We start from the raw sequence: 14,944 nt of genomic DNA on the forward strand, positions 1-14,944 counted from the left end.
TCAACATTTCCTTGGCGATTCGGGGTCTTTTCTGGTTCCATACAGATTTTAGGATTGTTTGTTCCAGCTCTTTGAAAAATGCCATTGGTATTTTGATTAGGATGGTGTTGAAAGTATAGATTACTCTGGGAAGCATAGACATTTTAACAATGTTTATTCTTCCAATCCGTGAGAATGAAATGTTTTCCATCTTTTTGTGTCTTCTTCAATTTCTTTCATAAGTGTTCTGTAGTTTCTAGAGTATAGATCCTTTACCTCTCTGGTTAGGTTTTTTCCAAGGTATCTTACAGTTTTTGGTGCTATTGTAAATGGAATTGATTCCCTAATTTCTCTTTCTACAGTTACATGGTTAGTGTATAGAAAAGCAACTGATTTCTTTACGTTCATTTTATATCCTGCCACATTACTGAATTGCTGTATGAGTTCTAGTAATTTGAGGATGGAGTCTTTGGGGTTTTACACATAAAGTATCAAGAGAGAGTTTGACTTCTTCTTTGCTAATTTGAATACCTTTTATTTCTTTTTGCTGTCTGATTGCTTATGCTAGGACTTCTAGTACTGTGTTAAACAGTAGTGGTGAGAGTGGGCATCTTTATCATGTTTCTAATCATTGAGCATGATATTTGCTGTGGGCTTTTCACAGATGGTTTTTATGAAATTGAGGAAGGCTCCCTCTATCCCTACACTCTGGAAGAGTTTTAATCAGGAAAGGATGCTGTATTTTGTCAAATGCTTATGCTGTATCAATTGGGAGGATTGTATGGTTCTTGTCTCTTCTTTTATTAATGTGTTCTATCACATTGATTGATTTGCGAATGTTGAACCACCCTTGCATCCCAGTACGTTTTGACCACCTTCCCCTTTCCCCCAAATTCCAAAGTGTACAGAAGGTAATTACCCTGAAATTTTTAATTTCCTCTCTTCTCTTTGTCCTCTCCCCACTGACACACACACATATTTTATTGTTCCCAATTTTAGAGGGGAAAAAAATGGTGTTTCACTATTAAGAATGATTTTAGCTCTAGATTTTTGGTAGATGCCTTTTATCAGGTTGAAGAAATTCACTTCTCTTATTTTGCTGAGGTGTTTTATCAGGAAAGGATGTGTTGGACTTAGTTAAATGGTTCTTATGTGTCTATTGAGATGGTTCTATGGTTTTCCTTTCTTATCCCATTCATATAATGAATTATATTAGGTTTTGGATATGAAATCAAGGTTTCATTCTAATAAACTTCAATGAAATATAATTTACCTACAATAGTATGCACTCACTTTAAGTGAATAGTTCAATGAGTTTTTCAAATACATTCCCATTTATTACTTGTAATTATAACCCAGTCCTTTCAGAATATTTCTGTTACCCCAAAGGTTTCTTCATAACTCATTGCAATTAACCCTTTATAGCCATCCCTTGCCTAGTGCCATATTTGATGTAATTGCTATTACTGCAGATTCATTTCACCTGCCCTAAAAATTAATGTAAATGGAATGATGTAATTTATACTCGTTTGTGTCTTGTTTCTTTCACTCACATAATGTTTTGGGATTATTAAATGTTGTTTTCGTTATCTGTAGTTCATTTCTCTTTCTTGCTGAATATCATTTTATGAATGGATACAGCAGAATTTATCCTTTTGCCTAGTAATGGACATTTGTGTTGTTTTTATGTGGAGCAGTAATTATTTAAATGATGTACATTGATGTACAAGTTTTTGTATGATATGTATTTTTATTTTTCTTGGGGAAGTACCTAGGAGTAGAATGCCTCGGTTGTATGTGGTTTTACATCAAGTAGATATTAAAATTTATAATAAACTATCAAGCTGTTTTTAAAAATGGTAACTATTTAATATTTCCACCAGCAATATATGAAAATTTTGATTGTTTCACATCTGCATTAGTTATTGTGAATTGTTTTAATTCTAGATATTTTATTGAATGTACAGAGGTATTTCATTATGATTTTAATTTAGATTTATTTGATATGTAGGAATGTCAAGCATTTTAACATCTATCTATTGGCCATTTATCCATATTTTTTATTTTATGAATTATCTGTTTAAATATCACATTTGGCACATTGGGTTGTTTGTCTCATTATTTAGTTGAAATGTTCTTTATCAGGCATTTGTATTGCAAATATTTTCTCCCTGTGTATGGCTTACAATTTCATTATTTTAATTTTGAAGCACATTTTTAAAATCAATTCCAAATTATTTTTTCTTCTGATTTGTGTTTCCTGTACTATTAGAAATATTGTCCTACCATGGATCAAAAAGAATTTCTTCTGTGTTTCCTTCTATATTTTTATTTGTCATTTCTGGAATTTCTATTTGGTTCTTTTTTTGTTCTCTACTGGGACTTTCCTTTTCTTGGCTGAAATTCTCATTCACTGAATACATGGTCTTTTATTTCACTGGGGATGTAGTAGCCACTTCTCAATTCTTGTCTGCTAATACCTAGTTTCTCTTAGTTTGGGATTTAATTGATTTGCTTTTCCCTAAAATTTTGTTCCATTTTCTTGGTTCTTTGTATGTCATGACCTTTTGGATTGTATCTTAGACATTATGAATATTATGTGAATTATTGATTCTGTTATTATCTTCTATGACTATTGTTTCCTTTCTCTTAGAAGGTATTTTTCTTGGTTGTACTTAACCTTTGCCATTTGGTTCTTGGGGAACAAATCTGGTCTTGGTTCAGAAGTCAATTCTTCTTGAATCTGTTTGCATGTGGGTGGTTGAGGGATCAGTCACAGCCATGGTTAGTAAGTCTGAAGACTCCCCTTTCTGTGAAGACTCACAATTATGATGCCACTACTATCTTTGCATTTCCTAGCTTCTTGGCTTCTCTTTTCAAGTTTCTCCAGGCCAGAAAAACTGATCTTTTCCAAGTGTGCCCCCTGCTGCACATATGTATCTCTCTCAGACTGTACTTAAAGGCTGCAGGTTGTGAAAACTGTAACCTATCTATATATAGCTACTCATATTCCATCCTCCAAGAAAGCATGCCCTTCCAACCACAATCTTTTTGCTTCTGTCCACACTGCAGAACATTAAATAGTTTTTTTTCATTATGTCTGTATTATATTCACCCAACTTTTGCACGGTTAGACAATCTTAACTGACAGAGAATCCACCCATGATGAGGTACTTTGACCCGTTGAAACAGAAATATAATCACTCTCTCTTTTCTTCCTGAATTATCCTAGATAACTGTACATCAGGGTGAATAGAAGTGGGAGATGTTACTGGTACTAAAGAAGGAAAATTGGAGGATTTCTTTTTCTGCCACTTTGTCAGATTTCTGATTACACTGATTATCTTGTCCTCGATTGTAACATTTTCTTCTGTGGGTGTATATTTTCATCATTTCATTATGAACCAATCATCATCTTATTTAGAAACTGATAGAATGTGCCTTTATTTTTCTTAAAGTTAGCTTGAAGTCTGAACAGTTTGTAATCACAAAATTATCTGGTGTTATTTAAATTTTTTATTGTTGATTTTCATGGCAGTTACAGTTCAATTTATTGATTCTTCTGAATTTGGTTTTCATGGTAGGAGCTAAGTGCATTTAAATTAATATTAGCAATTTTCTTTTTTTCTTGATTTTCACAAAACATGTTTTTAATGATAACAGACATCTTCATTCTCCCTTTCCGTTCCTTTCATTTTCCTGCTGCCATTTTTTTTTTCATTTTCCATATTAAATTGTGTTAATAATTAAAGCTGGACTTTTAATTTTCTTTTCTGGGCATGATTCCATTGTTTTATTTTATGAATACTCATAGCGGTAAATATGGACAAAATATCCCTAGAGTCTAGAAATTAAAGTTAGACAGTTCCTATCCATCTTGTGCTCTAATCAAGCATTGAACTCTGGCAGTTTGCTTCCTCCTACTAGCAGCCTGCTATATGTCAGGTGTGTTACAAATTTTCTCTCTCCCTTTTCAACTTTGATGACTCTGTGTTTTGATAGATAACCCAACTGTGTATTTATGTTTTCAGCAAATTAGTTACTCTTCATGGGAGCCACTAAAAAAATTGTAGGTGTTGGGTCACAAAATGATAATTTCTTCCTAGGGTATAAGCACAATGCAACTGTTTAAAAAGAGTCAAACCATTTCATTCTATATAAACCTGTTCAAAATACTATGAAGTATTCCAAATGCAGTATTATCCAGTTTGAACTCACCAAAATGCTTTAAATACTACCATTTGAATATTCTAATTGATATTCACTCCTTTATTAATCACTGAAATAAATTTAAATTTAGTTGAAAGTTCGTAAAATTATGGGCTGTGATATCTGTACTCGGGAATCAGTGCAGGCCTCCAGTGGGGCAGTGAAATACCTAATACTACTGGATACACAACGGGGATTAAAAACCTGCTCTGAATCTGAAATAATTGTAAAGATATGGAACATTTTTACAGGTAGTAAGCAGACGATTTGAGTGACAAATCACATATAAAATACAACTTTTAAAAATATTTAGTAAAGATCATTTACTGCAGTCTTAGTAGCAAGATTCTTCATTTATATCCACTGTGCTGAAATATAATCACCAGACTCAATTTTTTTCTTTCTAATAGACTTTATTTTGTAATAGGCCTTTTTTCATTCTTGATGTTGCACATTCTATGAGTTTTAACAAATGTATAATGACATGTATCTGCCATAATAGCATACAGAATAGTTTCTCTTCCCTAAAAATCCTATGTGCCCTGCCTATTTACCCTTGCTTTTCCTCCCTGGTAACCACTGATTTTTATTCTTTTCACAGCTTTGCCTTTTCCAGAATGTCATATGCCTGGATTCATACAGTATATAGCCTTTCAGGTTGGCTTCTTTCACTAAGATGCTTTTTAATATTCTTCCATCTCTTTTCATGGCCCAAAAACTCGTTCTTTAGCACTGAATAATATCTGTTGTCTGGATATAACACAGTGTATTTATCCATTCACCTGTTGAAGGACATCTAGTTTATCCAGGTTTCGGATAAAAGCTAAGTAATAAAGTTGCTATAAACATCGTTGTGTAGGTTTTTGTATGGACATACATTTTTAATTCTTTTGGGTAAATATCATGGAGCATAATTACTGGATTGCATGGAAAGGCTATGTTGAGTTTTGTAAGAAATAGCCAAACTGCCTTCCAAGGTGGCTGTACCTTTTTGCATTCCCATCAGAAATGAATGAGAGTCTCTGTTGCTCCACATCCATGCCTGCATTTGGTATTGTCAGTGTTCTGGATTTTGGCCATTCTAATAAGCGTGTAGTGATATGTTCTTGTTTTAATTTGCATTTCCCTAATGGCATATGATGTGAAGCATCTTTTCATATGCTTATTTGCCATCTACACCTTTGGTGTAGTGTCTGTTATTGGTCTTTGTTTCATTTTTTTAATCAATTGTTTTGTTTTCTTATTGTTGAGTTTAAAGAGTTCTTTGTATATTTTGGATAATAGTCCTTTATTTGATATGTCTTTGCAAATACTTGCTCCCAGTATGTAGCTTGTATTTTCATATTCTTGACAGTGTCTTTCGCAGATTAGAAAATTTTAACTTTATTGATAAGCCTCAATTTTAAGTAAAAGCATAAGGAAGTTTCAAATGCAGCAGTTCAATAGAACTTAATATATTTTTACTTTATGTGTTATTTAAGAGTATTATTGCTATAAGTGAATCCTCAATTCCCTGAACACTATTTTTAGTCCTATCATAAAATTAACTGGTACCTTTTGTAATTTTTGGAAAAAGGTAAAAAGCATAAAATTAGCTAATATCACATATTTATCTTTTAAAAAGCAATCTATTGGTATAATTTACATGTAATAAAATGTACCTATTTTAACTGTACAGACCAATCGATGTTGATACACACACACACACACACACACACACACACCATTTAACCATCATCGTATCAATATCTAGGTAATTTCCACCATCCCCCAAAGCTTCATCTTGTCCCTTTAACTCTCTCTCCCTCTGACCTTCTTTCCCCACTCCCTTCTGCAGTAGACAACCATTTATCTAATTTTTGTCAGTATAGATTAGTTTTCCCTATTTATAGTCACACAGAATCATAATAATGTGATTTTGTCTGGCTGCTTTTGCTTAGCACAGTATTTTGAAGACTCATTCATGTTTTTGCATGCACTAAATATTTGTTCCTTTTAATTATTGAGTAGTTTAAGTATACAACAATTTGATTTTCTACAGTTCTGTTTCATATAACTTTTTTTCCTTCAACTTCCTCATTTCTCCTTGGTATCTTAAGTTGAACATGTTTTAAACTTGATTTCTAATATTTCAGAAATGTAAAAAATTTGTATCGTTTTTCATACCAAAATATTTGAATTTATTCTTGACTTTTCTAGCTCTTTTACTCTTCCAATAAATGACCAAATTTGTAGACTCTTAATCATGTGTGCTATTTTTCCATACCCACTGATGCAGTTCTAACTACCGGTATTTCTTGCCTAAGATTTTGTAACTTTTGCATAACTGATCTCCTCAAAGATAGTCTTGGGGCCTGCAACCATTTACTGGTGTGTGTTTTTAAACAGAAAATCCTTTCCTGCTTACAATTTTCAATTGCTTCTTTCAATTATAGAAGAAAGTGAATATCATAAATAAGGCATTCATGACTCTTACATTACCTCAGTAGCCTAGTGGACTGTAATCCTTCACTAAACTTGAGCTTCAGTATTTTCATTCAGTACCTTCCTGCCTCAGGGCCTTTGGACAAGTTCCTTACCCTATTCATATGCATAACTCCTACTCACATTTCAAATTTCACCTAAAAATTACTTCATCGGGGAGACCTTTTTGAGTTTACTGGTTACATGAACCTCTCTTATTAAAGTTCACATATCATATGAATCCTAATTTTTCTTACTGCTTTTTGACCATTATTCAATCATTAACACATTTGCTTAATGTCAGTGTCTTAAGTAAGTGCCTTTATCTGTAAGGAGAGATGCTGCATTTATTTCATTCATTGCTGTATTCATAGCACTTAATAAAGTATTCCAGTATTTTAAGTTCTTAACATTTGTTGAATTAACTGTAATGGACATGAATCTTTGAAATTAAGTATATCAGTGATCTGGACTGAGAGATCATAAGAAAAGAGAAAGAAGGCAAGACCTAGGAAGATGTGCAGAGAAATACAAAGAGAGTAGAACTTGTAGAGCTGGAGAATAAAATGTTCTTCTGCCTTTAAAAAAAAAAAAAATGTTTTTTTTTATTCATTTGTTAGTATAACCAGAAGAGGAGATGCTCCAAAGCAAGTATAAGAAAGCAGCCCAAAACCCTTATCCTCAGAAAGGTAAATACTTTTAATGTGATATTTAAAGAATAATGGTATCAGATTTTAAATTAGAAAATTATGAAATAATAATTCATGTCCTAAATACAACATAGACTTTATGCTAGTTTGAATAGTAAAATTAGAGGACACCAATACATGGGCTATTTTCGAACTGTATCTCTGATAAGCAGTGTCACCTTGAGAAGCATCTAAGTTTTTACTGTGGTACTTATGAGCTATGTGATGTAGGAGTTATTTCAACTCTCCCTGCCTCAGTTTCCTAATGTACTTATTAACATTTATTTCATAGCATTGTTATACAGATTAGATTAGGTAGTATGTCTAATATGTCATCATTAAGCCTACCCTGAAGGGATTTTTGCATACATGCTTGGGAACATAAGGCTATTAATATTGCTACTGTGTTATTTTAGATGTTCTTATTTCATCATCACTGCCACTATCACTAGAAGAACATTTGGCTAAGGGTAAGGAAATTGTGTCCTTTCTCAATAATGGAAAGAAGAATCTTTGGGCAAATGCATTAACTTCAAATTCAATGCTATTTTCTCAAAAAATGGGATAGTGGTATTCACCTTGTCAAGAGGAAAGGGTTCTTGTGAGGCCCAAATGAGTAAATGAATGTGAAGGCAGTTTGAACATTGTAAATTCCTGTCATTAAAATTAAACCATAACTTGGAAGCACTAATTTGAAGCACAATTCTAATGAGGACCAGTTTACACATTTAATTCCTTTATGGGAATGTTTTGTTCAGTGGCTTAGAAGGATTCTCCTTACTGGAGACTAGCCAGTGTTCATACGTTCTCTCTAGATTATAGAACAATGGTGATCATTTAAAAATGAATTGTTTGATCAGCCAATGTACAACCACTTTGAGCACAAACAGTATTCTAATTAGAGGTCTGAAAGTATTTAGTCTCCTTGGCTTTAATGTGCTAATTTGATCACCTACATTATTTTATGTAAATTTTCTTGTGGTGTCGTATCTACTCATTTTCAAGTGTTTGGCATTCCACCTTTGGCAGTAACTACTGTGTGGTTACCCTCCTGACTGATACCTTTGAAAATGTGTCAACAGTTACACTGTTTTACATTTTAACATACTGCTCAACAGAGTATAACATTAGATTCCCTGAACGTAGACGTTTTTCTTATAGAAAAGAAGAACAGAATTTGATTTAGTTAAGACCTTTGCAGAATAGTCAGTTTCACACAAATTCTCTTTACTTATTCATGAGAGACAATGTAATGTGGTGGAAAAACCTACATTTGAGTACTAGCTCTGTCACTTAATGATTTTGAGACTTTGAAGAAGTTATCTATGCTTTTTAAGCTTCTGATCCTTTTTCTGTAGTGTGGGGATGCTAATAGCCACCTTACACATGAACACTGTGGAAATAAATGAGATAATATGAGACACTCAAACAGTGCTAAACAGGAACTAAGACTACTTAGAGAATAAGAGAATGAGTTTCCAATTCATTTTGGCTCCAAGTTACATGCTACAGAAGAGAATAGTGGAACCAATTGCAGCCTCCCACCCTCATTTATTTATAGAGCAGTTAAATGCAAGCACGATTTGCTGTTTAGTTCTGGGAATAAGGGAGTGACATATCAGTTTATTAGGCACAACTGAATCCACAGTGTAGCGAGAGGGTTAATGGTCATGCATACAGGTTATCTGAATGTAAGCCAGACAATTGTACTGCTTGATATATGTAAATTAATGTTCATATAGAGATTATTAGTAGGCATGTGGGGTCTTAGAGTTTGAGTCTACAATTTAAAAGTTATTGGCAAATTACTGCCTCTAAATGGGAAGGGTCTAATCATTTTAAATCAGTACCCCATTGTGGCAAGACCCACCTACTCATTGTAGTTATGTAGATAGTAGGAAATTCCTGCCACTCTGTAGGTTGGCACATGTCTGGACCAGAGCTATAGCTTTTGGAGGATATATTTAAAACTTCGTCTGTAGTGATGATTTTACCTCCTGTCCCAGAAGGTCTTTGGGCATGAGGGTGTCAATACCTACACTATTTATTCATAAAAGCATTTAGAATGTACCAAGGACTGCACTAAGTATGTTTCATGAATTTTGTAATTAAAACTTATGAGACATTATTATTACATGTTTACAGACATATAAGCTGATGCTTAGATAAGTTCAATAATATGCCTAAAATTCATATGGTGAAAAATGATGGTGCCAGAATTTGAACTCAAGCAACCTTGCAGGAAATCCCTTTCTCTTGTGAATGGCTAGTGGGGAAGGACTCAAGAGGTCTTGAAAAGAAATTCTTCGCAAGGGAGAACAGAAGGGGACTGTGATCAACATCATGACATGGCTGTTTCTGGATGCATAAGTAACAATTTAAATAAATTATGGAACACTGACCCATAATAGAATAACATACCAACTCTATATACATGTGTATGGATCAATATATAAACTATGATTTCAAGGAAAAAAAAACAGGATGCAGTTTCATGTTAATTTCTAGAAGGCAATATTTATGTAACATAGAAGATTTTGGAAATCCATACATGACATGTGGTTACCTGGATGGAGCAGTGCTGAATAGAGACAATAGTGATGGGGTAGGGGGCACCTACTGTTCTCAGATTCTTTTCCATACTTAAAATAGTTGAGCAAAGAAAACTATTCTTAAGATTGAGAGAGCACATTGAACCTTATCTCAAAGCGGTCTACATTTTTTTCAAAAAACTTTGTGTTTTATGTCCCAAAGAAGATTAGTAATGTATGTAGGGGCAGTATTGATTTATGCATACTGCTATCCCCTTAGTATTCTAGATAATCTCCTGGTTTATTCTATCTTTGTCAGCAGAAAGTATGATTAGCATTTAGTCAAGGTATTATTTTTCATCTAGAAATTGAAAATGTGAATTCTTTAAAAGGGAAGGACAGAGTGTTCACCTATTTTACTCAAGCAATTTACACTTTCAAAGTGGTGAAGAGGCCAGATTGATAACACTGAACTGGTACATTAAAATAATTAAGCTTTAATCTCCTATTCAAAGACTTCAGCTTAGGGGTCGCAAGGAATCAAGAAAACTTTTTTTTTCTTTTTAATCAGTCTTCGGTGATTAGTGACTTTGTTTGTGGAATGATCATTTTCCAAGTACAGCAATGCAGTGTTAGAGTAAAATAGGGGAAAAAGATTAAGGAGTTTAATTTACTTGGCATGTTATAACTATGTTTATTAAAACACTAAGAATTACAGCAAAACTTTATCATTTGTTAATATTACTTTTGCCTCAATGGGGGTTATATTGAGAAAGCAATATTCTAGACATAAAGGCCACTGCCAAGCTGTATTTTTTTTTTAATTTTATACTTTCTTATAAAATAACCCCCCCCCCCGGGTACTTAAAATGAAATCTATTTTTTTGTTGGAATATAATTCCTCCCCCTCCCTCAATAAGCTTTCCACCTCTGGTTATTATTGCAATGTTGTTCAAATAAAAAGACAGGTTCAGAATACTGATACATGAATCAGCATGCCTTATACCATAAGAAATAGATAAAGGGGGCTGGGTATTGTTTCTCAATAAGTGTTTTGTTTGTGTAATGCAACACTTGGGATCCTTCTTCTGGTTTTATCATGAAATTAATTGAATTCAGAAAGTATATGCAGGAACTGTATTAAGTGTAGAAAATCCATATCAAAAAAACCATTAACAAACAAAATAAAACTTTCCCCAAAATAGAATTGAAGCTTTTATAAAAAAGGTCAGTAGTTTCAGGTTAATAGGTCTTATAACTTTTGCCTGTTTTAGTAGTCAGAGCTGTCTTTTTCAGAATCAATAGGTAATCCCTGGATTCCAAGTGTGAAAGTTGACAGAAAGTTGATTTTGATAGGGTCGAGATGTACAGAATAAATATTAAGGAAAATATAGGCAGGTTTCTAAGCATTTGTCATGACAATGCTATGTTATTAAATAATACTTTGTGATGGAAACCATCTTTTCCATGAGAAAAGTGGTATTATATTTAGAAGGGACAAGAACATATTTGTCAGAGCCAGAATAATATTTGGTAGGGTTTCCAGAGAGTTTGAAGAAAAATAAATTATACTAAAAATGTTGGACCAAGATGTATGCTGTATTTTCAAATAGGAGCTTGTCTTATCAGCCTGCTCTTGAGATCTATGCCCTGTATAGTAGATTTTATGTTTTTTTCTGTATTCATGTACAAAGTCTGTGAGACACACATCTTTTAGTGGATTAATTACTTTATTAGGACTTTTAGCTTCCCCCAAGTACCCTCATAGATGACTTTATAGACTGCAAAGTAAAATGCAGGATAAACTGACAAAAAATGAGATTAGGATATGGGTGTATAAAGAATGTTGCTCAAATTGTCTGTTTGCTTTATGTACAAGATTCATAAATAATTGTGATTTGAGGTCTAACACATCCAGAAATCAACTTTGAATAAACAACAACAACAAAAAATGGCTTCTTTATCTTCACATACTGTAAAGGCATCAGAAAGATTATATAAATATTACTAAATTCACATCATTAAATGAGATCAATTTAATACATACCATCTGTCATCTTAATACAGTTCCTATAAACATGTTCAAAAAATGTAAAACTACATAGTTCATTTTTATTAAAAGGTATGTGTGTGTGTGTATATATATATATATATATATATATATACACACACACACTTAAAAATCAGTCATGACTAATGAGGCAAGTGTACAACTCACCCTATAATACTTTCTCAGGATTAACCATTTCCGTTTTTAATTCTCTTGATTAGTATCTCTAAATAATATATTACTGTCTCTCTTTCTAAATCAAATATAAACACCTATTGGCTCATTATTATTATGCTATTTCCACAGTAGTTTTCTTGCTCTCAAATTCTATTATTGACAATGTTTAAAAATGTAAGTAATGTATTTTAAGATTTCCCTGATAATTTTTAATTTTTACTTACACATGTTAAATGTATGTATAGTAAAATTCACCGTTTTGGTATATAATTCTATGAGTTTTGACAAATGCATGGAGTTGTATAACTACCACAATGAACAACTTATGGGACAGTTCCATCCTCCAGAATATTCTCCAGTGGTGCCGTTTTGTAATCACCCTTTTCCCCATCCCTAAAACCTGGCCTCGGTCATCTTTTCTTATTCTGTATAGTTTTGACTTTTCCAGGATGTCATAAAAATGGAATCATAAAGTACAAAGCCTTTGAAGACTGGCTTCTTTCCCTTATTATAATGCATTTGAAATATGTACATATTGTTGTTTGTATCAATCTGTTTGCATAGGCAAAACAGGAGAGAACGGTAGGGGGGCATACCACTCAATGTTTACTTCGGATAAGTAGTCATACAGGATAAGGAAAAAGCAATACTATATAGTATAAGTTGTGGTGTATAATGGGGGAAATTCTTAGGAAGCAAAATGAGAGTCTGATCCAGATATGCCCCACAGTCAGAATAGAGGAAAAGCATAATGTCTACCCTAGAGGATTTTATTGTGTTCTGGTCTGCCCTTGCTGTTTTTCCCATCTATGTTTTCCTTTGTGAATGATAATTTAGAGGGGAGAAACTTCTTAACATCACTTTTGTTGATGTATCTTCTCTTTCATCTTGAAGACATTCATTATACCGAGCAGAGTTCTTGGTTGAAAACCAAAGAAACTGATTCTGGTTACTTAAGCTTGAACAGAAATGTTGGGCAGATGTAGTTCACAGGATTAATTGAATGACTAGATAACTCATAGTCTGAAACACAGAGGAAACAGAGGGAACCAGGCAACTGAAAGCACAGCCAGCATCACGAGAATGCATTGGTTGGAGAGCTGCTACGACCTTAATTGGATGTTGGTACTGGCCCAATAACCATTGGACAATGTGTATCATTGATGATATTGCTGCCACAGGATAATGGATACCATATCCCCACCAGTGGAATGACCTGTAGAGTTCTTGATTTATTACATTCCCCTGAGGGTAACACAGTAACGAATTCCCTCAGTGAAATAAGAGGTTCAGATGCTGGAAGAAGAAAAAAAATATATATGGATAAATGTACACTAAAATTTTTTCATGTACCTTTTAATCATGGTTCCAATTTTGACTGATTTCCTTGTAAAATGCACTACTGTAACCCTAGAATTCTTTTTATTACTTTTATATTATGCCTGTCTTTCACTGATATCATATACACTCTTTAGATACTTTTAATGTTCGGGGCACATTTTCAAGTATTTATCATATTATACATGGCTAATACTGATTTTCTCTGCTTTTCTGTAGGTCGGTTCCCCCAAATTGTTTCTCCTTTGATGTGAAGGCTGACTCAGTATTTATTTTTAATGACATGAAGGTAAGGAAAAGGTAGAACAGCTAGCTTTCCAAAACCCTAGTTTCCAAAAATAAATAAATAAAATTTAATTAAAATAAGAAGTGGAAAAATTCTGGCATGCTAATACCTACACTAGTCCCTAGTCCTCCCTGATAGATTGTTCAGTTTCTTTAAAGAGCTCTTTAGTTTTGGTCTGGAGGTGACCAGTATCTCTGCCAGTGCAGGGATTACATGTGGACAGTGAAAGTGGCCTAGCCCTGCTTTAAATTATTGAAATGATTTCTGTCCTATTCAGACTCCCAGACCATGAACTACTATCACTAGGCTTGTGCCCTGTTTGAATCTCTTGTTCTCCAGTGAAGAGCTTTGCCCCCATGTCTATTGGTGTCTTCACTTGCTCCTTTTTGGGAATTGTGGCTTTCTTCACTCTGTTTCATCTGTTATTTCATATCTACTGGTCTTCCTATTCACAATGCTTATTATGTGTTTCCCTTAAAGTATGTATCTTTCAGTGCGCTTTTAGTAAGGAAGAGGAAAAAATATATGTGCTGAGTCCATCATCTTGAACCAGAAATATATAGAGAAGTTATGATATGGACTTATAACCGCCTTTTAATTAGGCATTAGTGAAAATCTTTGGCCACATTTGACAAGTGAAAATCCTTCAGCCCACCTCTTGTGGGTGAACTTTCTTAATTATTTTTTTATTAACTTTTTCTTTGTCTCTCATTATTTAAGTTTCCCACCTGTTAGAACTAGTATGTTAATTATGTTCATTCTTCCTATCAGGATTCCTATTACTAATTGTGTAAACATTTAATATTTTTCCTAGTTATCCTTTCTTGTTCTCATTTCAGATAACAAATTTTCTTGTAAATTATCTCAGAAATATTCATACTTATATCAAAGGGAGCAGTGAAACCACTTAAGGCAGAAAGTCAACTTGGAGCTTGCATTATTAATTATTATTGTATACAATTTTTCTTTAAATCATTTTTAATATTTTAAAGATTTACTTACTAGGGAGAGAGAGCACGTGAGCTAGAGAGCATGGGGAGGGCCAGAGGAAGAGAGAGTAGCAGACTATGCACTGAGTGCAGAGCCCCACACAGGGCTTGATCTCACAACCCTGAGATCATGACCTGAGCCAAAACCAAGAGTCGGACGCTTAACCAACTGCGCCACCCAGGGGCCCCCTAAATCATTTTAATATTTTAAAAGAGTTAATTTTTCTGCCAGG

General features: G+C 33.6%; 1 long non-coding RNA gene across 1 annotated transcript in view; it reads left to right on the forward strand.

Moving 5' to 3' along the window:
• The window catches only part of LOC113266082 (uncharacterized), a 634,890-nt gene that overhangs the window by 504,674 nt on the left and 115,272 nt on the right, over window positions 1-14,944 (forward strand). Inside the window, exons 11-12 of the long non-coding RNA XR_008957174.1 lie at window positions 7,272-7,340; window positions 13,656-13,725. This is a non-coding gene — a long non-coding RNA (uncharacterized LOC113266082). The remainder of the gene's footprint in view (window positions 1-7,271; window positions 7,341-13,655; window positions 13,726-14,944) is intronic.

This window comes from Ursus arctos, unplaced genomic scaffold (assembly GCF_023065955.2).
Source record: "Ursus arctos isolate Adak ecotype North America unplaced genomic scaffold, UrsArc2.0 scaffold_37, whole genome shotgun sequence".
Taxonomy (NCBI): domain Eukaryota; kingdom Metazoa; phylum Chordata; class Mammalia; order Carnivora; family Ursidae; genus Ursus; species Ursus arctos.